The following is a 27,301-nucleotide window of genomic DNA, read 5'->3' on the forward strand; positions in this document are numbered from 1 at the left end:
TAACAATATTAAATCGGTAGCATAATTATTTTGTATTAAGTAATTCATCGTCACTTTCAATAATAATATACATTACTGCAGTAATTCGTGCATATTATGTAATTAAAAATATCCTAGTAAAGCTATGGCAATAAAGTAATTAGTTAATTTTATTGCTCTTAAAGATAATAAGACCTCGACCGCATAAAATATGCAACGAGTTCTGATATTAGTAATGCGTTTTAATATGTGTGAATTAATTTACTAATTGCTATTGCGTGCTACCGATTTGCTGCAGTATTTCTTTCTAAATCGATAACACTATTAATAAAATAGTCTACTATTACTTTAATTTTACTGTGCAGTTGTTGTGTTTTATTGCCAACCGGTTTGATGCGACCACTATGTAAATTCTTCTATAGCAGTTTGGGTTTGGTAATAAATTAATATTGTAGTCACGTAAAGCATATTTCCTTTAGTTTACTTCTAATTATCATCAGTCACATTATTTGGACGGCATTTTTAAAAACAAGAGCCAAGAAGACTTTCAAATCACGGAATAATAGGCTATCAGGATAAGTATAAAAGTAAGGGAAAAATCATTAAGTATAATGCTCATAAAACATATCTCAGGAGAAATTTTTTTCAAATCCCAGATATATTTACATGTAGTTTTTTTCTGAGAAACTGAGGTCATAGCGTAAAAGATCATATGAATACAAGAAGTTTTTTAATTTTTGGCTTTCTATTACATAAAGACTAAAGTTATAAAAACCTTTAAAAAAGTTCGATATCCTTAAACAAAATGTTTAAGAACTTTATTGAAAATAGCTCACGTTTATACGGTGTATTGCAATTTTGAGCTCAAGGGGTAAAACTAAGACCATTGCTGTAAACTAAATTATTTTGTCGCTGACCGATAAATCAAAACCACAACCGATGTATATGTACCATGACACGTCACGCACTCGGAAATTGATTTATATTTCTTTAAAATCCAAGCTGTCTCTGGGGAAATTTTCGAAATTCAAATAATTATGGTTCAAATGTAATGCTTTATTGTTGACATTTTTGTCTTATATTTATCTGTTACATAACAGACCATGAATCGATTAAAATATACCCATATTATAGGTAAACGCCGTTATTATTAGCTTATTACTCGCTATAAGCTGCTAATACTCGATTGTGTATCGACAATTGTTCAATTCGAACGTTAAAGTTTATTGGATAGCAAAAACTTGCAGTGGCACAATATAAATATGTATGTATAGGATTTCGAATAATCCCGATGGGCGGCGCAGCGTTTTAAAACTTTTGGATTTAATAAAGATTCAAACAGACGAGCGTACCTTTTTATTTATTTTTTAATCCGCGGACAAAAAAGTGCACTTACGCAGTAGTTTTGTCGATAAACGCTAAAGTAAGTAAAATATTAAAGTTTACGGCGGCAAAAAGAGCTTTCAGAGTATATTCATTGAAAAGTAAATAAAAATGACGGAAGATAAAAACTTTTTTTTTTGTTGTAGTGTCAATAAATTGTAAGTCACCCAATCATATAACGAATTTTTTTTTAGTCATCCATCCAAGAGGAGTTTTCGGTTTTCTCGCTTACATTTTATTATTATTTTTTCCTTACCGTATCAATCAAAATTGTACCTAAGTTTCGACACGAGGGAGTGTACTAGAAATAACTTTTTATCCACATTTCCAATGTTTTGCTATTGTTTAACGCTTCAACATCGAAACTGACCTACTAGTTCGGTGTTCTTTTCCGTGGAAAATAAAGCACCATACAAATCTGACGCCGGTAAAGGGGAATTTCGGATTGTCAAACTTAAAGCGTTAAAGCACGTAAAGAATTCGTGTCATCGATTCTCGAGGGTACCACTACATGACAATCTGGTTGTCAAATCGCTCTGAACTTCTGTACACGCCTCAATGTATAATATAAAAATATACACGAGTTATGACCACCGTAAGTCGCATCATACTGCAAGACGGTCAACGGTTTTTATTAGTTGTAGCTTGTGCACAGTATTTTAGCCAACAGCTCTGTATGCTATGTGCTCAAGTTTCTTCCAAGTCTTATCGTTTTAACTATTGCCCCTGGAACAGCTAATACGGTTAACCTGATTTACCTGACAAAATTTAATGAAATATAATGGCATTTTTTTAACATCTATCTAAATATATTGTTTGGACGTAAGCTAGATAAAAGTTGAATAAAACTGTTATTGGAACAGAGCCATATCCTCGATATCTATATCATTTACTATTATAATTATAATAAATAACTGTAATTGAATACATATTTTCGGAACGACCTGTACTTTAGTGAACTCAATAGTCGAAGGCGACGCAATAAAGTCACCGTTAAACGATATAAATAACTGCTATTTTGTTTTTAATCGCTTTGAAGGCAATACTAAGAAGTGCTATTATTTTCAGTGTCACTCCGGAAGGAGATTGAGTGAATTTAATTACCGGGAGAATAAACCAGACTAGAGTTAGGGAACTATTTAAAACAGAAATTACTACAGAAGAAATATTTCCCATGCAAAATTCTTCAAAGTAGATAAGCTACCATCTAGACATATTAACATAGTGACACTATTAGTGTATTATTATAATATTATACAGTTATATAGTCAAATAACTGACTACTAAATTATAATATTTTTTTAAACGGAAATATCATGTGAAATTCGCGAAGCAAGCGTTGGATGTCCAATGCATCACTTTAGTTCTGTCTTACCTATCTAATAGATCATTTTTGGTGTTTATTTTTTTACAAAAACGGGAGTAAATATTTCAGTGTTAAGCTACTGCTGTACTTAAAGGCTATATTTTACTCAATCGTAGGGAAGACACGTGAGAATAATGTAGCTACTATTTTTACTCGCCTAAAACTTGGATCGCTATAAATATTATGTATATTATGTTGAGTTACATAAATTTAATTAAGAGCTTAACGAATATTTCAACATTTATTGGCTCACGAAATATCAAAAGTGACTATCATTGGTCTGTTTAACATTAACGAGCCATTAACTACTTTTATCGATTATATGAAGTACTTTTGCATTAGAGTTGTGTGGCTATACATGAGTATGTTTATTTACAACATTTTAAGTTTTATGACATTATTAATACAAAGTTTAATTTTGCCACAACAAAATCCTTATCTATACATAGAACCTAATCTGGTGGTTAGTAAATTTTGTAGAAAATAGAACTGTATTATACTGATCTATGTAATACTTTTTATATTAAGGTCGAAATTTATACAAAGGTATTTATCTAGCAAGTATAGTCGAAAATGACCAAAATTCATACACCGCAAGCGGGTAATTTTTTTTTTCAAACGTGAACCACTTGTTGAAATTATCAATACTTTTACAGGTGAAACACAATCACAACGATTTTTTATGATTGTGTATTAGCGTGACAAACTCACATATACTACCGTTGTAATTTGTATGGCCTTTGGAGCCCGGCAGTTTTCCATTGTAATTACACCGATTGTACTCATTATCCGCTTTCCGTAGAAAGTGTTCGTTGAAAATCTGTCTGTTGGACATGGGATAGGGGTAGATTCGGTGCAGGGTGTACGATACGCGACTAGCATAGAGACCCGACACTTAATAATATCGGGCTTCGTTATAATTAAAACAATTTACCCACAGAGCGCGGCCGAGGAACGTTTAAACGCGGATCGAGATATAAACCTGGCAAGACCGGAAATAGGAGAGGCGGGGGGGGGGGGAACCCACTTGCCTGTCCGTGTTGGATAATTGGATATTTGGGCGGCAATTGTACATCGAAGATGGTATCTACTTTACCAGCGCAGTGTTTGGTAAATGCAGAATTTAGCAGCTATACGCTGTTTGAGAGAAACGGTCATTACCTATATAATCAATGCGCCCAAGACACGAGTCTAAGAAAGTAACTCGAGTACTGCGAGCTATAACGTCTATAAACGCGTTTCGGAATGTGCAAAACATACTTATGGAATGAGACACCAGAAAAACAATAAAATTGATGAAAAATGTCCACATTTCGGCGTAAAAAGTGACTCAATGATTACAGTAAAATCAGTAAACTAGCAGGAACTAAAGTAGGTATTATAAAACTCCACCTTCTATTAGAACAAAAATGGTATCACGTTTTTATTTACGCAGTTCTTCAAAATATTTTCTGTTTTATTAACACCATCAACTAGGTCAATTAAACACAAATGTTTTAAATTAGGTATTAGTATTATAGCTAATGCGGTTCTTTTATAATTGTAAATTTATACGTTCGTTTATATAAACAGTTATGCGTTAAATATTCATACTTGAGAAGAAATGCGATGAAAAAGAATTCAAGAACATTGATATTTCAACCAAATGTATTTACTTAAACTAATTTTATTTTCTTGAACTAAATTAAAAGTCTTAAACTTATTGAACACTATCCTTAACAATCTTTGAATAGTTATTAATAATCAGAGGTGCAATGCGAATAATATATTATTTAATTATCCTTATAATTAAACTTGTTTTATTATTTTTAAACACAATTTTGGCTTGGCATTACAAAATTTGACATGATCGAAATTTATATTATGTTTTTACAGTGTATTCTAATACCAGTCAAGTAGTGTAACGTCAGTGTTATTTTTTTTATGTCGATTTACTTGCGTTAGGTCGAAAATGGAAGGTAGCATACATTTAACTAAACGACTAATAAACATGGTCGACTACACTTGAATTGTGTAAGATCTACAGGGTAATCTGATAATCAATCTGTTTCGAGTGGAGTAATTCAAATAAAATGATCAACTGTTTGTTGATTATAATTATATAGGTAGTACATAAACACTGCGGGGGTACTCAAATAAATAAAATATGCTACTTTACGTTTTATGAATAATTTATTGTTACCCTTCCCTACAAGAAGGGATTAATTTTTATATCAAAAGTTCGGATTTCAAGTGACTTTCGAGGACGGCGGAGTAGGTCTTACTGTATGCGTATTCAGCCGGATGTGAAAACTTTTTTCATTAAACCTGACTATATTAATATATTTTAATATTGTCACAATCTCACTTCAATATTTCACCGGTTGAAATCCATTCGACATAATAATATATTCGTCAGATCTGCTTGTATTGCATTGCCACCAAGTTTTCAAAGATCCGGGCCAATTTTAATATAAATTATAAAACGTTTTGGTTACAAACATCCGGCATGCGTATGCCTATATATGTATATATATCCCTGTGGTAAGAATCAAATGTTTATAACGCTTCAGTACAACAATTTAATATCACACAACCGATAACAGCAGTGGGCGTGGCTGTATTGTCGAAAGTTAAGCCCGGGGGTAATCCTTTGAAATCAATCGGACTCTCGGTGGAATTAAATGCCCAGTGCGTGTAATAATTATTGGTTGCCCGTACGGTCCTGTGTTGACACATCACATACAAATAGTTTATGATTATGCTCGTAGAACGTGAAGTAATTAGTATCAGACACTATTGAGAAATGAGGGGAAAAAATCCAGTCATGGAGTATCTAAATCTTTAATTCGCGTTAGGAAATCTTGTTGGGCCGTTCCTGCGTTAACCCTTAGGTCTATAGCCGATATCGAACTCTATACAACCGTAAAATCAACGGAATGAAAAATGACGTGCCAAACCTCACCATTGTCCTTTGTAACGAATTTCTAGGGGAAACCCTTTTTTCCTACGCCCCCCGGCCTATCTATCGGCAAACACAGGCGGCTGTTCCATAAAAATACATTGAACCGAAATTTTTCTCTCTTTCCATTTCACAAACACACACACAATGAATGGCAGCTATCATTTACTCCTCACCGGGATTTCATTGCATATATTTCCCTATGGCCGCCGTCGTTCAGTGTTTGGACAAAAAAAAATGTCTGTGCATTAATTCGTTTTGGTTCCTTTGCATTCAGCAAGACCTTATAGGTATACATAATCAGTAAAGGAAAATTGAGTATAGAGTGACCGTTGCGGTTATTGACTTTCTTGCGTTGCGCTCTGTTTACTTTTGGGTAGACATCAAAATTATTTCACTTGACATGGCCAAAGACAAATGACCCAGTGACCATTGTGTACACTATTCGGGTCCACTGAATTTCAAGCAACCGGAAAACCATTAAGGCTATTCCAATTTATAATAGTTGAATATAGCTGTTATGGTTGATTAATAAACTTCTAAAAACCGAAACTAATTCATTCAAACCAAACGCTAAAATGATTTAAAAACGTTAAGTAATATTAATAGTTTTTCAGACGATAATTGCCCAATGGATGAAATTACTACAATATGCGCTATTTGTATATTATATTATTCAAAGTACTTTATACATATAGATTTTTTTTATTTTGAAATTCTTAAAGCCGCATATTATATAAGTACACATAATTGCAATGTTTCAAACTAATGTATATTTTAATTTATGTTTCAGGTGAGTAAATTATTGATATCATATACAAAATTCAATTCAACACAAAAACGGTAAATAATTATTTACTTTTGATTATAATTACTGACATGTCGGCATACAACCTTAGGAGGGTATCAAATTGATATTTAAAGAGTAATAGCTTTAAACATTCTGCATAATTTACATCAATATAGCTTAACTAATTAAAAACATAAGTCTGGTGAAGTGATGGTCAATAGTAGTGTTATTCTTGTGAATGGACGAAGATAAACATACAGTTGTATTAGCATAATAGCTATATGGGCTAAATCACATAACGTTAGTAATTTATATTTTATATTCAATAATAAGTCTGCAAACTATGATGATGCCTAGTATTTTTCTAAAGCATTGCGTTTTAAACATTATATTCACATTTCATATTTCGATTATTGATCACTGATCAGTAGGTTACAACTGATTACAAAACCATTATTCTTAAAAGCATAAGTTAGGCCACGATTGTAGAAAGCACATTCTTTGGTATGCCATTAAACATTTCTTTCTCTTTCTCTCTCTGAAAAAAAAAATACACGATGAAATACATTAGAGATAAATTATATTTAAAATAACTTAAATCCAACAATCGCTTGTCGTTTGCGCAATATCGTTTTTTTCTTCTTTTTTTTTTGTTATATTGATACGGAAAAAAACTGCAAAACTTCACTTAACGACGGTGTACTTACGTGCGACACGGTCTCATGCAAATGAGTTTGTCGATTTTACGCGTGTTACGAATGCCCAATGAGGGCAAGGCATTAAAAACGAATTCGGTTTACAAGAAACAACAACCCATTAGGTTCTTACGAATGTCTCGCAGAGGGTTTATGGAAAATGATTCAAGCAAACATCCCGCGGGTTCGGGATATATAATTTCGTAGCTGAATCGAAACCGTTATTGAAACTCGAATAAAATAATGCAATAATTGTATTAGTTGTTTAACGATCCGTTAAAATGTATAATGTGACAAATTATAATGTAAATAAACGTCGATAACGGTTGGCAAGGACTTTTTTCGCCGAGCTTTAACGCAATAAGTGTTAAAAAATAAAATGAAAAACACGTGAAAATTGTAAAAATGGTCTATTAAAATTCCTATCAGATTTATCCGGTATAAAATCAAAACGAACCACCGGAAAAACCCACGATTTTTTTGCTGTAACAACACTATAAAAAATTGCATTACCGTTTACGGCGAACCGCATTTTTTATGTATGTACTCAAAATTCGGTTAATCCGGATAAAGTCCGTGCGATGCTTAACGAATAAATCAAAACCGCCGCGTCCGTTTCCATATTATTAATAAAATAATCTAATGAGTAACGTCCGATACGTGCTGGCGAGCAGATTTTTTGTGTTCGTAGTCGGTCGTGCATAAAATATTGATAATGGTAGCCGTTCCTAGTTATATAATATAATGTATATATATTTTAGCGACAGTAATGAAATAAAATGATAAAGTTGCGATAACCGTGTCCTATACCTACTTATTCATTAAACGTTTAAGGAAATTCGAAAAATCTAGTAACCCGATCAACAAATTTCTATAACCAATTTTTTTAAATTTTGCGCTTTTCATTTTTAAAAGTTTATATGGATGAACATATCGACGGTTAAAAGATCAAAATATTATTAAAATGATTTCAATATCCAAAAGTAGTATCTTTCTCCCCCAAAACCAAATAAAAATAAAATAGCTAATAATAATTATTTAAGGTAATTTAAAACTTATTTATATAATATTAACAATACTTATTTATATTTAAAAAAGCTGCATTCTTATTGTGAAAACAATATACATTCCCGACAAGTGCTTTTACCCCACAATTGTTCTCATTACATTTTGTGTAAATAAATTTCGTTTTTCCGGTTTTTTTATTGTTTGTTCTATAATTCATTGTTAATAATTAAGATTACATTGGGTAAGAGACGGATCAAAATAAATACATCAAGATAAAAAGATCCAGCGATTAATAATTGTTTTCCTAGCATGATTTTAGCTTATTTCCGTTTTAATACCACGAGAATGAAAAATATTTATATTTATGATTAATTATTTTGGAGACAATAAGAAAAAAAAAATTCTATCCATCAGTTCCAGGAATTGTCGTGTCTTTTATCAATATAAAACGTTCTAACGTTCTATAAAACGTTATAAATTATATAAATATATGTATACCATTAACCATTGGTTAATTGTAGAATGCCACTGGGCAATCAAGTTACATCTAAAAACAAATATTTCAAATTTTCGAAACGAGTTTTTACTTTGTGCTCTCTTGTGATTTTCCTTTGGTATTGCCATTCTCCTTTGATTAGTATGCATTTTAAAAAGTCTGATTTCTTCCTTCTCTTTGCTAAAAAAAAGTTAAAATATTCCATAATTAAATATCTACCAATAAAAAAAGGATAAGAAAAACAAAAGAATTTCAACCGTTGCAATGCTAAACTAAAATTCCAACTTTACGTTTTATTTGTAAATGTTTTTGTTTCGTACAAACAACATAGTTCTTATGACATAAAACATTAATTTAAGAAATGTTATTACTGATCACCACTATGACATCGCTGACTATTATAGCGAGTTTTACCTTTAGCAAATGTTACCATTTCATCAACACATGGCCGCTTACACGAAAGCTGCGTCCATTGTTTCGGAGCTAAGCTCAGATTTTGGTTTTTTTATTAATTAAATTCTTAGTAAAGTCTGCGTGAGTCGCAACGCTGCCTTTAAAAGTTGTTTGTGGAATTCAATATTGTGGTCGCTATTAAAAAAAAAAAAAAAAAATAGTGATAATATGGTCAGTCTGACGCCTCGGGGATGAGATGATAAAAACTTTAAAAAACCTTACTCTCGTGTTCTTCAATCCGATCCATACTCTTTGTTAAATTAAAAAACACTGGCTTGACCTACAATGGTCAGCCGGTCACCGAGATACACTGTTAATGCCTTATGGAGTATTATTGACACACGTGTTCATGTATGAGATAAAAACCATCAAGAAACTGTCCCGTGGCGTTTTATAATAAATAAAAGGTCAAGTGCGCGTATATGGTGTTAAACTTTAAGACCCGTATAGAGATGACCTCCAAACGACCGGGACTTGTATGATCTCGACCCTCATTATGGCCATTACAACTGTATAAGTTCAGCTATTGTGGTTTGTGTATAGAACAAATAACAATTTATTTCATGCCAAAATATTTCTTTAGCGTTTTTCTTATTTATGTGTACATTTACTTAATATTTATACTTGTTTATACTGTATTAGTAAATGTATGATCTCGTCTATAAATCCGATGAGCTATTTTTTTAATATTTTTTTTTTTTTGATAAACAATGCATGTATTTACATTGTATTATTTCATTTGTTTCCTGATATATTTATTTGTATAATGATTCACAGCATCGCTATTATAATATTGTTTTAACTCAAAGATTATTCGACATTAAATAAACAAACCGATCCAACGAAAATATATTATTTTTTATATACTAATTCTGTAAAATATAACATAAAGCTATTTTGAAATTCTACGTAAAACGGTTAAAAGGGGACTAGAGATAGGGAAAAAATAATGGATTTTAATACGTCGAGGATAACCGGAATTTTTAATATGGGCGTAAAAACCTTTCGGTACAATACGGTTATTTCAGCCCAGTACCTTTTTATTTTATTTTTTGTTTTGTTTTTCGTATCCTCTCACTTATACTAGTGTCCCCTCGGATATTTCTCTGTCGGACCCAACTTACACTTTGGCATGTGTGGGACATGAGGGGGAAAATATAAAATATAATATTATATAGAGGACCGGGAGACCCTTGACTTTTTCTACACACTAAGCCGGTGCACATAGATTCACTGCACTGTAAGGGTGTCACCGATGGCGGCTGTGGCTACAACAGTGGCTAATGGAAAAAATCAGTGGATTGAAAATAACAAGTTATGCCGTTATTATCTTTTGCTTTGTTTATGACCCGTTGGAAACGATGGCTGTGGCCGCAATGTCAAATATTAATATTAATATAACGTGCGAATATTTGTTTTATCAAAAAAAAAAAAAAATAGTTTGTCTCAATAATGAATTAAATAAAGGTTTATTAAGAATTAAAAAAGCAAACCTAAAGCGAAAAAGGAACATTAGACATTCATGATAACTGGAGTCATTTTAGAAGTGTTCACAATTTCATTGTGTTAATATATAAATTTATGGCTTAGGTAATGCTAAATTTGATTAAAAAACTGCTTATAAAAAGCGGTTAAAAAATACTAGGTTAAAGACTACTTAATGAATTATTATGATTAGGTGCTCTCTATAATATAGAGTCTATAATCTATATGATGCGAAAAAAAGTCAGAAAAAATGATAAAATGTGTTATTTTAATTAAACAACTACATTGGTAGGATTATTAACTTATGGCGAGCAGTTTTTAAATTATTTTTTTTATGATTTGCCTAGCCTTTAAATTTGTGGATTTTAAAAACTTTTGTCATTATTTTTTTTTTCATTCAACTTAAATTTGAATCATTAATAGAAATTATTGTACAATTTATTTTCAATGAACGTGTACTCTCAAAACATAATATGTATAAAGCAGCGCTTTTCATTAAAAATTGACTCAAGAACTGTCCACCTCTTGAAAAAAAAATACTTATTTCCAAGTTACAGTCACTGATATATTTTTACTGGTTTTATTATTTTGACGCAATAAGTAACTATTACTCTAAAGACCAAATTGATTATTATCCATCTGGAGCATCGAGGCGTTTGATTGACCAATCGACAATCGTTTAGAAGGGAGTCACCCCAGTTTTAAATTTAAACCTTTATTGAATTTGAATGTGTCAAACGAAAAGAAGGGCGTTTTATGTTTAAAAAAAAAACATTATGTTATCTAAACACTTGGGTGAGTGATTGTTAGTAGGGTAGCTGCGACATACTATATATGAGTATTTAGTTGAATTTCATACTGTCAATAAATAATAACAATAAATAGTCACCTAAGAGGCATCACTTCTCTCAACATTACAGTAGAGCATAAAAACCAGTTTCAGTAATAAAATAGCTTATAGCCATGTATTATAAACTATTACATTTAGCGCGTTTATTGACTCTGTTTTGAATCTGAGCCTTCCAGTGGGTTCCCTGCGAACTGTCGAATAAAACAGAGATGCTAACTTAATCAAACCAACAATTTGAGATAGGTGGTGTTACCTCGTGAACGATTAAATACAATATTATACGATTTCTAGAAACGAATTTAACCTGAGAATAATATTTTACCGTCACTAGTAATTGTTTATGTTAATAAAAATAAACAATAAAACTATTGCCAAAGCATTTACTTCTAGAACTTAAAGTTAATGCCACGTGGACTTCCTTCAATAAATTGGCATCTTTACAAAAAAAACGTACCTAAATCTAGATAACTTTTTTAATGACAACACTGTTCATTTATTAACATTGAGAAACTGAAATATTTTTGGACAATTGCGTCGCATCCAATTTATCTAAATCAGTACGAGGCTAGTGCATTATATAATTTAATATATTATGCGAGTACTTCAATCAGCTTTCAATCGAGTACTGTCGTATTCACCCCAAATGGTGGCTTTCCAAAATGTATTGTTAACGGACCATGTACCCATTTCATGTACTTCTTCCCCTCCTCTACGGTATAGTATAGCACTATTGTTATTGCCGTCATTGTGTGTTTGTATGTGCCCATTAAATTAGTCCACCCAATTAGAATAAGTAAAGAGCGGATTAAATTCATTTAACGAACATATTTTAAAAAACCGCTAAAGTTTATAGTTCCCAAACAGAGATCATCAAAACCCCTAATTAATATGATTAACACAACATATTTTTGAATTAAAATGATCAACACGATGAAAATACGGTAAAAATTGTTTACAAAATATCATTATGACTACATTTTGTATAACTTTGTAATTTTTGTTTTTACAAAATCGAACTTACTTCCTTAAATTATTCAATTATTTATCTTTATCGATTCCATATTGCTTACACTTATATTACTATTAACACACACATATTTACAAATATGGTAAAATAAAATATTCTTACCTCTAAGCATAACAAGAGACACTTAGTTCAGTGACTATTCATTTAGGAGTTGTCATCAATTATTGTGCTTATACAGAGTGTTCCAGCATGAAAGGTAAGTAATAGGTGATTGGACATCTGGGGGACCCCCAAATAAGCCTACCGTTTTCATTTTTTCGATAAGTCAAAAATTGAAGATATCGACGGTTAAGTAAAAAAATAATGACTTTAAAAAAAAAAAAGTATTCCCTGTTATTCAGTGCAAAAAGCTATCCTTAAAAGAGGGGTCACATCATTTTCAGTCTTTTTCAGCCCCTAACTCTTCTCTTATCACTTATCTTATCATTTTTTTCTTACCTCTAGTCTCCAATCATGTATTTCTTATCACTAATATCTTATTATTTATTTCTTATCTTTTGTTTCTAATTATTTATCTCCAAACTCTTATTAATTAGCACCAATATTTTATCATTCATCTGTAATCTCTCATAATTTATCTCTTACCAATTATCTCTTTTCTTTTATCTCTTATCAGTTATGTCTTAGCATTTATCTTTTATCACCTATCATTTATTTCTGGTCTCTAATCATTTTTCTCTTATCATTTTTTGAGTTAAGGGCCGAAAGGGACTGAAAATGATGTGACCCCTCTTTTAAGGTTAGCTTTTTGCACTGAATAACATGGAATAGTTTTTTGTTTTTTTAGGTCATTCTTTTTTTACTTAACTGTCGAAACCTTCAATTTTTGACTTATCGAAAAAATAAAAACGGGGAGCTTATTTGGGGGTTTCCCAGATGTCTAATCACCTATTACTTACCTTTTATGCTGGAACACCCTGTATAAATATGCGCAAAAATCATTCGAAAATACATTCATTATGTACCTTGTTTTTTTTATACCTTTGTAGTTCATGCATTACACATATAAGCAATTTTATTTCAAAATAATAAATATAAAGTGAGCAGCGTATATTTTGTGTGGTCAGTCGACACACATACTAATCAATCGCGTTATTGACATAAACACAATGTACAATTCAGCTGTACTTCATTGAAAATTTAAAAACGAAACAATTATTGTTAAACTATAGAACTCTAAATATATCAAACATTTTTTTCTTAATTTTTGTGATGGTTGTTTACTATAAAATATTTTTGGATTTATTGCGGGTTTTTTAAAAATGTGGAAGATTGGTTTAGATAATAACATCTCTATAGTATTATATCCAATACTGGCTGCTATATTTTTCACCATTCCTGAGGCCTTTTGTAACGCAAAAACTGTCAATTGGGTTTAAAAAAATATACCACAGTTGAGCAGTAACAGCCAACGGTCATTAAGCAATGATCATTGAGATAGAGAGAGACACAAATTTCCAAGTATTTATCAAAACAAGCATACTGTAAGTTTTTTACTCTAACCTACTCATAAACCATAAGCTTTTCGCGCTGTGACTTCTCTAGCGTATACGTTTTTTTTTAAATAGCAACATATCTGATATCTCACGGGATTGATAATAATATAAAATTCGGCAATAAAAGCTAACATGACCGAAAAATCAAATTCACGGTAATGGTTTATAGATAATATTTTGTTTCCGTGTTAGTTAATGTCATATTTAACTGCTGTAATAACACTATAGTGTTGCATAATATTATTGTTATTATTGTTGTAATACTTAAAAGGTGTTTTACAGCGTATTCAAACCGATATGGTCGATACTGGTAGTATAATAAATACGATGTTATACGGACAGATTAACGCGGTTGGGGGATCAGCCTTCGTTGGCGTTAATGCTATAAAACCGAAATGATAATAAATGTATTATAATTTCGGCAAAGACCTCTGGCAGATTGGAAGCCGGAACAGATGTGCTAAACGACCGAAAACTCCGTTCGCTCAGAGTCAACCCCTGAACATATATACACTTATCCCACCTCTTCGGTCGTCCACCGACAAAAACCGACGACCTATTAATTGCTTTGCGACTCCTCTTTCTCCTGTTCATCCACCTTCAACGATTCATGATTTATCGCCGCCACCGGTCACAATCCACGTTAAAACCGTTGCAACCGCCACCTTTCACGGTACTATGATGGCGAAATACAAAGAGCAAAAAAAGTTTGTTCACACTCACCTGTAACATAAAACTATAGTTCCTAAAATTGTATTACGATTTGTCGATATTTAATAAAACATAATTATATTATGCACAAGAAACACGAAAACATGTTTTAACGTCATATAATTTATCATATCAAATTACTAAGATAATTTGTTTTTTTTTAACACACTTAAAACGTAAAAAAATACTAGTTCTATTCCACATTTTGGAAAGGCAACATAAAAGCAAAAATTGTAATTTGTTTATTATATTATCAAATTTCTAACATAAGAAAAAATGTATATATTAATTTTGGTTGTATGATTTAATACATGCAGACAAGGAACCGTATTTAAATACACAACTTACACTACAAACTGCAACGATAAACATGTTTTCTTTACATTAAAAAAAATGACATCTGGGTTTTTGCCTTAACCATAATTTCAATAATTATGTAATAACATATTATTTTATATTATCTAACCGACAGATGTATGTCACTCAATAATGTTTTCAATCAAAATAAGCCCAGATTACTCGCTTGGTCTTGGAGAGAAAAGAGCTTGTTGTTATTTTTATTAAAATCTAAGTACCAATTTAACGTGCTTTAAAATGAGATTATTTGCCCAATTTCCAAACGATTGGGTATACAATCCACGCCTGATACTTAGCTAGTGATAAAACAGTGTTTCACTATAAACTTTGAACAAATATTAAATGTTTCAAATTAAGTCTAATGTAAATGCCAAAAATTTAAAACTCGATGATACTTAAGTAACTCATCATCACCATCATCATGTAGCTTAACAGGCCATGAAGGCCCAACGCTGCCATCATGAGATGGTTTCTTGACGAGTTCGCTTCCGGGACGGGTCGTCAATCCGTCGCCGGAGAGGGGGGGTTAGAACGCCCAGCAAACGGAGCGCCTGTGACCGAGTGTCGAACCGGCGACAGTGAGCGCTAACACACTGCCGCCTTACCCACTCGGCCACTCCTCCTCTAAGTACTACTCTAAGATACTTAAGTAACTATTATGGAAAAAAGAAAATACACAATTTATTTCGGACTCTTGCACTGATCAAAATGTTAATGTGTTTTATTGCGTTTCTTCGATCTGATAACCGGATAAACGTTCAGAATCTACATCTAAGAACTTCACGAGTTCAACGCTCTACCGATTGTTTTTTCCTTCGTCCACGACATTGAACATACACTATCTCGAAGAAAATTAAACTTAGGACATCTGTTGAAGGTCGTTCCCATCTGGACTTCATATACCGAATCCCTATAACAAGACCGTTACAATAATATATATTAGACTTCTAACGCAACGTAAAGTGTAATATGGTAAATGGCCGTTAGTCTATGTGAACTAACCAATACCTTAATAATATTTTGATAAAGGAGAAAGGAATATAATATGACTTATGTTTTAATAATCTGGTCTGAGAAAATGACTAAACACAATATTAAAAGAACACAAAGAGTTCATATTATATCAGGTCGAGGAGACGGTAACCACGTTAAATGTGAAGTTTCAAATAGCAACGCGATTGACATCATGTACTCTCGTCAGACAAAGTATACCGTACCGGATTGGCAACAGTACAAACTAAATGGTTAAATTAAAACTGAACGGGCAACGACTTTGCGGGTAAAATAATGACTCTCGACAGCGCCAAGCCGCTTAATTGGTACAAGACGTTTTCATTTATATGCATTAAAACATGCTTACTATGTCTTTATTATAGATGCGCAAACATACTATATATCAATAGCATGATTCACTAGTATCATGAGTTCAACAATTTAGGAATTGTAGGAAAAATAATTGTAGTCTATGAAATAACATATAGACTACTGAGATACGTAGCTTTGATGTTAGAGTACATATAATTTTATCAAATATGATATTATGTAAATTGTAAATTTTCTATAAAAGTTATGCATTTTACACTTTAAGGATAAAGTCAATAGCATGTCTTAAAAAGTTTTATATAACTCAATTAATATTGTGTACATCGTGAAAAAAACTTGGTAAAGTATTAAATAAAAATGATTTAAGTTTTGAACGAACATATATTTGAGTGCAACTCAATTAAAAATAGTAATGTCTGTATATAAAAAAATTCAAATTTATTTGACTGTTAAATACTATTGTTGAACAGTGAACTTTAAACACAAACAATACAAACGGTTAAAAACAAAATGAATTATTAACGACGTACTGTCAGACGATTAGCATTGGAGTAATGTCCAATCGTCAATTCCATCGGTAGCATCGGTTTGATACGACTTCCATTAACGTCCATTAAGAGTTCTGCAAACATTTAACTATATAGTTGATCCTAAAATAAATAGAGACCCGTAATTGAATAATTAACGTATAACGTGCTTTTATTCAATTCTTTTTTTGCACCACTTAAATAGAATATGTATTTATTTTTATCAAATAGATGTACAATCGAACTTACTGCATAATTACACTAACAAATGTGATGAAGAGTACAAACCAAATCTTTTATGGTACATCTTACAATTTAGAGTTGGATTACAATTAATACCGGTTTAGTTACTCGGTTTAAATTTGTGTCTTGTATCTAATTTCATTCTAAATCCAGGACGTGTCGGTTAATTTACTCGTTGCAACTGATATTAATACTGCCACCGACTAAACCGATTTTAGTCGGTCACCCTTAAATCGTAATAAGTTTTTCAAATCATCATTACGACGTGACGTCTGAATCGATCCGAGTATTTTTTAACAATATTTCGGTAGATCTTTATTACTATGTCTAGATCCTCGTCCACTCGTAACTGTTAATTCGGATGGAGAACTATACGGTAAGAATCCGACGACAATGGTACCTTGTGATTTGCTAGTGTTTTCAATGAAATCATCTGACACCGAAATCGTAGTCCAAGTCGGTACACACGACCATGTAATTTACACAAGACGGATATACTTGTACATATATTATATTATCGGTTCATTCGCACATAGTGATCGCAACACGGGCAAGAAGCTCGGCAACGTCATTTGTCTCACTTAAGCCGTTTGCCCGGTGCTAACGTTTTTTAAATTCGTCTTGGACAATTATTTAAACGCGACCTAGCATCAATTTTTCAGCGTTCAAATTACTCGTGTGTGCCGGGGGCTCGGGTAAGCGGATTCTACGGCATAACGGCAGAAATGGCGTTTTAACGACGACGACGTCGCTGCAAGATAAAAAAAAAAAGGAAACGCACAAAAGTAGTCGTACCGTACCCTGCAATGTTGTACGAGACGTGTTCGAAATGCCGAGCGAACGCTAATTTTTTTACGAAAAAAAAAAATACACAAAAACCCTATTTCTATTCCAAATAGTGTACCAAAATACCCGTGTCACCGACCAAAGCTTATTGTTAGTGTTGAAAGAAACAGCTTACAGTGCGATCCAAATCGTTCTTGTCAAATTGTGTTATATCGCAAACTAAAACAACTGCCATCTAAAATAGATGAACCGCTGAACACAATAAAATATGGGATAGTGTTCAGATTTAAAAATATCCCGACCTGGGAGGCAGCCATTTTGTGTACCAATTTCATGGAAAGTTAAAATCCTACGTTACTTTTCCATGATACATATTAAAATGTTAAGTTAGGTGATGATAACATAAATAAAACATCAACTGTTCACAAAATGGCAGCCTCCTACTAGTGGACACTTTCATAAGCAGCCGACTATATGGACAATACGTTTTCCATATATTGAGTTCAGTGTGGTATAAACACATTTGTTTAATACTCTCTAGCCCCGTAAAACGTCCTAACGTTGTTGCATTACACGAACGTGTTGTTTATGTAATTTATTTACTATTATGATTCTCTCGGCTTCATTAAATTTCGTTTTAAAAACGTACATACGAATTTTCAATTAGTGCCATCAACTCAACAGTTCTAGTCGGCGATTTTGTTTGGTTTATGAATTTCTACCGGATGCGAAATCCCTCTCGAGTATTTGGCCAGTTGCACGAGAGACGGCGACAAATCATCGTCACGGCGTATATAATATATTACTTATGCAGCAAGCCGCAAAACGATTTGCACACTTATGCGCGTATCGCATAGCATATTATTATTGTTATTATACATACAGCTGTGGAAAAATGGTAAAAACTTTCGGGAACAAACGGCAAACCGGAAATGTCTGCTGCGGTGGCGGCAAAATCAACACCGTTCTACTTTGTCATTCTTGTCAAAATCCGGATTCCGGTCGGATCCCCCCGTGAGTTACGGCCTCCGACGGTGCCGTTTTCCCGCCGAAAAACAACAAACGGATTTTCGACCGAGTTGATACGAATTATTATTTTATAATGTTTCAACGGCGCTTGTCGAAAACAATAATGATATATTGCGGCTGGATAATATTTCAAAAGTGGTTGGTACAACAACAACAACACAATATTATGTTGAAATATATATTATAATATACTACTCATCTATATAATATTATGGTTTGCTATGTAGGATGTTCAAAATTGTGCTTAATTTAGGAATTAAGCCTCCAAAAACTCAAGAAAAGTATAATGACTCAAAATTGGTTATTGCACAGTAAAAATGGTCAGAAATTTATTCTTAATTTAACAAATTAATTAAATTTATACGTTACCATTTAACTTTGAAAAGTTTTCCCCCTCCACCTTAATCTGGCTGAAAGACAAAGATAAAAAACTTAAAACTATTATTATTTTTTGATAAATATCTCAAAGTTGATCAGGTCGTTTTTTCATAGTCTTAGTACACAATCAAAAAGCAGGTGGTCCATGAAATTTTAAAGACCCTATATATAAACTATTGTAATTAATGAGTCACCGAAAACGACAAGACATGAAACATAATATTGTTATTCGTTTATTATAAACACTATGTGCGCATTTAATGAAGTCGTATACTATCCATTATTCCTTTCATTTTTCTCGAATTACTTAAATAACGAAACTAGAAGCGAAGATCTCATTTTTCAAAGCAGTATAATTTCAAACCCTAACGAAGACCATTCAGAAAACCAGTGTGTGTTACGACTTACGAGTACACGCGTGGAAAGTGAAACTCCTTTTGGTATTTTTTGTGAAAAACAAATCGATTTTTAGAACAACTTAATATTACTATTATTTTTATGTCATTACAAAAATTAAGTACAATTCGATTTGTAAGATCAAGTCAATAATATCAATAATCTTTCTTTTATATTTTTCTATAATTATTAATTTTATTTCTTGAAGGATTTTTAATAGGCCTAATCAGTACCACAATTATTATCGGCTTATGGTAACTAAAGTAGGATATGTAAATTTTTGATTGAGCATTATTTGGCCACGTTTCTTTGTATGAGCCGCCTATAATTGTTTAGTTGATTTTCATTTTTATTGTGAATAGTTTCCTGCTATACCCGGAGTAGGAGTGGGAGTAACCGCAAGTTGTGTAAATACAATATCCCACTCAAGTTTTAATAGTTTTTTTAAATTTTGTTTAAGTTATTTTACAATATTATAAAATATCTACGTTATCATTTAAATTTTGAGAACTGATAGGATTCCGAATGAAAATAAAAAAGATGAAATTTTAAATATTGTCTTACATTGTAAAACAACATAAATGAAACCAAAAACTACAAAATTGATTTAAGATAAAATGAGTTAATAATAGTTCACCCTATAATGAAGAATACTACTCAAGATATTAATAAATCTGTTTTGTTAGTTTTACTAGTCTGTAGACTCCGAATAAACGATATCCCAAAAAAACTCACTTTTTTAGTTATTACAGTTTTGATTTAAATGTACGATGTATGTATATCATAGCACTGTACGACGCAAACTATGTAAAATTGTAATTTACCGGCGGTTGAGTTCCCAATTATAAAATATCCACTAATCAAATTATGATTAAAATTTCGCATGTAATATTTCCTATTAAAATCCCTGCAAATATAATTCCCTTCTGATTATTTGCCTCAAACAATTGTTTTGGAAAATTGGTTAAAACCTAATATGACTTGCTTCTTGCACGCCTTCGAATACTAATTATGAGTTGTAATAAAAATCTGGAAAGACTGTATACAAACCTATTTTCAAAGAATTACTCATAATAATATGACTAGTATAATATAATTATACTAAGTATATTTCTTGCTTTACAGCACTACACTTGTGTTATGATATAAGTGTTCTTTCTCGCGTTACACTACACAGACAAGCGGTGGTAAATTGAATGAGGCAAGGTGAAAAGAATTCATAATAATACCTACCTATAATATATAACATTGTGCCGGAAAACAATTGGGTGTCGCGAATACTTAAGACTGGCGGTGGCGGCTGTTCCAACGGGCTGATTAATGAATGTTGCCACAGTGAGGCGACGACCAAAGTTTGAATTCGTGCAACTTTGCCGGTGTGTAATCTCTTGATTTCCGACTCGCCCGGCAGCGCCGCCAACGGAGATAATTGAAAAAGGCACCCCCCTTTGCCACACATAAATTATCATTCATTATCTCCTCGCCAAACGTATTTAATCATATTTATCTTAATCTTATTGCCCGTGTACCTACTATAACAGCTACTGTCTATAGAGAGTTAACGTGCGAACGCAACGACAAAAACTATTAATTTTCATCACAATAAATAAGATAAAAATCAATTTAAAAAAAGGTAAATAACACCAAAAAACAAGACAAATCGAGTTAAAGATTTCGCAAAGACCCTCGGAGAGCAACAACCAGAGTAGCGTTTTGTAATGTACATTATACATTTATATTATTATCTCGTAAGTAGTATAGTATTTGTTTACGGCTGACGCTTATTGCATCGCATCATCAATCTGTAGGATAACAATACGATTTTGAAATGATTTCTTATCATTTTCTTCCAATGAAAGGGACCGGGGGGCGTATCTTCAGCATAAATTTCTTGTTTTCGTAGTGTGTCAGATAGTTTAATCAATTTTCCAAAATAATTGGTAATAAATTAATGACGGTTTATAGTAGTACAAATTAAAAACCAACACCATACGTCATACCGTTTTCTTTATATTATAAATTTCATATTATTATTTTCGTATGGCTTTCCTGAGCGGGATTACGCTTAAGGCTTATTTCAGTGTATTGTAATGAACTGTACTACAGCCAATATTTTCTATATCACTTGTTGAATTGCTTGACAATATATCTAGCTAGAAACCTAATGACTAACTCAAACATGTCGTCACTAATTGTTTTAAATTAACGTTTATACCCTGTACGTTGTTATGTACTCTATAACAGTGATTTTCAAAATTTTTAATGCGACAATCCTCAAATTGAATATTACATTTTTTGCGACCATAAATATATTTTTTCTATGTATTGTGTTCACGAATAGATTATCTTTAACAAAAAAAATACCAGAAATACTTAGAAACATTAAACAGATAGTAAAGTTTTACTTTTTAACTGTTAAGAGAAACGTTTATAATATACAGTACAGGCCAAAAGTTTGAATACATCAAAGAAAAACTATTTTTTTTGTTTATTCATTTATTAAAAAAAAAACCAAATTTTTGTATGTATGGAAAAGCACACATTTTTTGAGCAAACAAATGTAATTTTCTTTAAAAAATTGTAGGTTTTTTTTTAATAACCATGGTTTGATTCAAAGTGTAGTACAAGTTTATTTCATTTTAGTGATATACTCCGTATCATTTTCGTTGGAGTATGTGAAACTATATTAAATGTAAATGTCATTATGTTTAATAATAATATGTTCTGTAATATCCAAGTTATGCTTATTTGTGATGATTGATAATTGAAGTTCGGTTAGCTAAAGTTGTGGTTGTTTGAAATCATTCCAAGATGGTTTTTTACCCATACTTTACATATTAATTTAATAAACAATATACAAGTTTTATAACTTTAAGTCACAAAGTGCTTGAACGATATTATTATTGATGTGTGCGATTAATAATCAATTAGCCCAATTTAAAGGCACTATAACGATGTGTCTTTAACTTTAAACATTTTAAAAATTATTGTTTAAATCTGGTTATCTATCAGTCAAAATATCTAGGAAATTATTCTTAATTAAAAAAGTAAATTGAATATATATACGTTAACATTTAAGTTTCAAATGTTAATAGAGCTCTGTTAATAAATCGCACAGTGGCGAGGCTCCTTAACCACGGTTTATTTTATGTTTCTTCAGTTAACTTAAAAATCATATTATTTTAAGCATGTTTTAATAAATGTTTTAGATGGTAGTTAGGGTATGAGGTCAAGCGTTTGTAGTTATAGCACAGTATAGAGCACGCAATTGTAAACACCGGTTGTGCTTATATTTATTACAATAATATGATATTGTATTGTTGGATTATTCGTGTGTTTGTACTATATACACAACTGTCGATGAAATGAATGTACTCGAAACGACTGGAACATCAGTATTCAATAATTGTATGAATTCATGGAATCAGCGTTATAGTCTTTCGATTACATAATATAATATCATGTAGAATCCACGCGACTAAAATACATATTATTATAGAACTATACACACAACCTGCGACACGCCGTGTGTCGCCATGCCATATTATATATTATAATATATATATTGTTATAAACTTTAGGTTCAGTTTTTATACATCGCCGGTATAATAATTATTAATAGTTCCGGTTGTAGTTTGCGCAAATCGTTATTTAAACGCCATAAAGAACAGGTGGCACCCGGGTCACCGCGACCGTATCAATGGCTGCGTAGGCTCTGATAATGTACCCTTAACTTTAATGTTGACCCCCGCATGCTTATAATTGCCATGTTTATAGATGGGGCATGTGTATACCTACTGAACGATATAATATATTATATTATTGTCTGTGTAAATTTGATCGTTGTAACTGACACGTAGCGGCTACAACGGGGATTATCCTAAATTCAAATGATACACACCCGTCTGGACAGACACGATGACAAAATAATAGCATAATCATAGCGTACTTAACCGACAGTCGAATGATCAGTGGTCCTTTTTTTAATTTTTGAAAGACATATGTTAGGCACTATTAATAGTATTATATGTTAAAGGTTAAAAAAGGTTAAAGTTAAAATGTTCAAGACGAACTAGACCGACTAAGGCCAACCTGGCGTGACTTTTAAAACTCACGATCGTTTATTTGTGATCTAGGTAATGCCAGAAAGTAAACCAACAAAAACAAAAGGCACGGTGGTCAATACGAACTCGCTACAGTGTAGTAAAACAATGATAACTTGTTGCGTTTTTGTTCCAAAGAGCTAAGGATTGCACCTTAATTTCTTTTTAGAAATTAGGCGTTTTAATGTGGGAGAACCGTAATAATTGTATAAATATCAAATAATATAAGGCGGCGGTAGGGATAACGACAGTTGTGTATTATCTAGACTTCGCATAAGGCTAAGGTGTATATTATATAATAATCATCATCATAATCAGACGGTTGGAAGCCGTCCAGAGATTCAATGTCACTTTGGTCGGGCAAAACGGTTCGGGAGATGACTACGATTAGAATGGGAGAGATAGAGAACAACAGAAGATAAGGAGAACTACCCGTTGGCGAAAACTCCATTGTCAAATTCAGGTGTTAGGTATAATATAATATGCAAACCTGTCGTCGTTCATCGATCGATTTGAAAGCATTCAGTATACATAATATAATAGTACTTGGACTAGTATTATCGTTATTATTCTTAAAAATCCAATAACACCCTGAATCAGACACTGAAACTTTAGGAAAAGTTCTGTTGATAATATTACAAAACTTATCGAAATACATTGGCACAGCTCAAGTGACGTGGGACCGAAAAAGCGACCTTGAGTGTCAAAATATCGACTATGCGGCTTTTAGAATGATTAATGTTACATAAAAACTTTGACGGTTTCACACTAATAATCAAAAAATAATAATAATTGTTTCGACGATTTTTTAGCAACCGCCTTAGTGCATGTAACCAAGATAAAAATGTATATTTAGGTTAGGTTAGTCAAACGTCAGAAGATTTAATTTAATATAATACTAAAAATATCACTATACAAAACGTCCAAAATTAGACATTTAACATATTTTTAATCTTTATAATTTATATACTCGTATGATTAATAATTAACATTCTGTATCCAAAAATAAAACATTGGTTCTTTAAAGAGTTTTCTTTTAGTTGGTTTCTCTGTTTATGTCATTTGATACAATATTGTTGTTAAAGCTTACTCTATTATTTCTATGTTCTTTATAGTCCTATATTATATTTGTTTTAGTGTATATTTTCTAGTTTTCATAATTTGTAGGTAGGTTTTTATTTTGCATGGACAAAAATTAAATACTGAAGACTTCGTTGTTTATACATTATAATACCTATAGCATGTGAAATATAATTGCTTCCCAAGTGAACAATAACCAATATAGTATTATAATTACTTATAAACTAAAACGTTTCAAAATGAGTGATATTACAAACGATAACTTTTGTATTCGTGTTTATTATAACTTCCATGTCATGCATTTTAATGGATTTTAATGAACTTTCCAACGCGATTCGCTTAAATTAATATCTATTTATTTATTTATTAATAACAATGGCCTTTTGGGACACGAAAACAGACCACAGACAATAATTGTACAATTTCAAACTTACAAATAAACAGAAATTATTATAAAAAAATAATAAATTGTATAATTATTCAACTTATAATCATATTTATATAAATCAACTAAAGTGTAATTCAAAATAATTAAAATAGAAAATTTAATATAATAATATAGTTGCTCATTGCCGCTGGGATTTTAATAATAGATGGAAAAATAATTGTCAATATTCTGTTCAGTAGAATTTTAAAAATAGTTTAAAATCGACAGACAAACTACTCACCAGCGCAAAATTTTATTTAAAAAAAAATGAACTGTCTATCGTTTTCACCCCTTTAAATCAGCCGTGAAATTATTCAGATTCGTGAGGTAGGGAATTTCATAAACCCCACAAAGCAACATGGCATTTACACGGTTTTAGTTATTTTAATATAATACAAATTAGGCGGATTACGGCAGGCGAACATTTTTACCAGGAATGTTAATACAATATCATCAAGAAAATAGTAAAATAAAATAATCTATATATATATATTTATATATTATAATAGCTTTATAATACATTTTTAGAGCTATTAATGTTCAAAAAACATTTTTAAACGGTTTTTTGTTTAAAAAAAACTCTGTGCACAATTGACCTTCTATTTAAAATTTTAAAAAAATACTAAGAGTTTAGATCAGGGGGGCGCAATAAGTAAAATATTATGACATAAGTGAAAAGGCGAGCTGCAGTGTGACCGGAATGTCGAAATATCATTTCTTTAGAAGATATTTCTAATTTGTTTCACTATTGGAACCATGTGATATTTAAAAAATAATATCACATCATCATGTACATATGAGCTGGCGAGAGCAGAAGTGGTGTAAGTCACGAAAGTTCAATGTTGAGGACGAAAGGTTAACTTAGAAACGCTATATATACGTTTTTACGAGAACACCGACGTTTCTTTGCCAAAACAAGCAAAACAGGACTCACACCACTTTTGCAGACAATAGATTGAAGGTATTGGCTTATTATCGTATGAAATCCGAATTTATCTATTGATCTGTATCAATCTTGTAATGGTGGATAAGGCTTATACCGTGCAGTTTATGACAACCTATAAAGTATGCAAGAGTAAACAGCATTTTATGTGATGTTACAGCTCTATACGTTTTTACTCTATGGTTTATGCTCGTTATTGAAATTAAAGTCGAAATCGATGTCGTTACAGACTCTCCGAAGTAAACGAATTGAAGACTCATTAACACAATATTATAAATAATAATTGTACATGGTGTAAAAAAATAGGACCCAACCAGTCTGGAGTAGTATAATATAGGTATTATTACTCGTCGAAAGGCGAGAGGCAAAGGTGTGGCTATTAAAATATTATATATTATACACACCTTTCTACCTACAGTCGAGCACGCTTAGAAATATTTGTATTTAAATTTAAATGGATCCTTAACGATGTCGGATCGCCTCGTCGTCACCACCGTTTGCCACGGTAGTGCGGTAGGTAGGCACTCAAAAACAGCCGGCGGCGAATATTATTACCACGATAATTCACGATAATGTTTTTAGCTTATCGCTCATTGTCGTTGGAAGTTATTATATCAGATTCGCGCTGCCGCCGCGCCGGTTCCGCGACTAAGTAAGTTTAATGATAAAATATCTCCATCGCAGCCTGTAAGTAAGTGCGTGGCTATTATTGTTGTTTTTATTTTTATAAACAAAAAAAATAATAATATGAAAATTCCCGGCGGAGTTTTGTGAAAACGCGAAACCGGTGAACGGCGCAGCAATCCAGACGGATGCGGTGTATTATGATTATTATACACTACAATAGAGCCGATGGAAATTGTAGAAGTTTACATCTAAGGCATAGCGCAGCTCTTTCAATTACATTCTGACACCATTCTTTATGGACCATGGTGGCGAACGACAATAATTGTTGAAAATAGTTGTTATAAAACAATTTATAAAGTAACTACCTACAACAAGGAGATATTACGTATCTTATAATAATAA

General features: G+C 31.9%; 1 protein-coding gene across 2 annotated transcripts in view; it reads left to right on the top strand.

Moving 5' to 3' along the window:
* Window positions 1-27,301, top strand: part of LOC126844956 (opioid-binding protein/cell adhesion molecule homolog) — a 254,319-nt gene that overhangs the window by 147,341 nt on the left and 79,677 nt on the right. The window contains exon 1 of one of the 2 annotated variants that reach the window (XM_050583480.1): window positions 419-566. The exons of the other annotated variant lie outside the window; for it this stretch is intronic. The gene's annotated coding sequence lies outside the window, so the exon portion shown is untranslated. Of the gene's footprint in view, window positions 1-418; window positions 567-27,301 lie in introns of those variants that run through there. 2 annotated transcript variants of the gene reach the window in all.

This window comes from Adelges cooleyi, unplaced genomic scaffold (genome assembly GCF_023614345.1).
Source record: "Adelges cooleyi isolate 19-005CV unplaced genomic scaffold, UGA_ACOO_1.1 ACOO_flye_CR_arks_rails_tigmint_CR_PRNA_651, whole genome shotgun sequence".
Classification (NCBI taxonomy): Eukaryota; Metazoa; Arthropoda; class Insecta; order Hemiptera; family Adelgidae; genus Adelges; species Adelges cooleyi.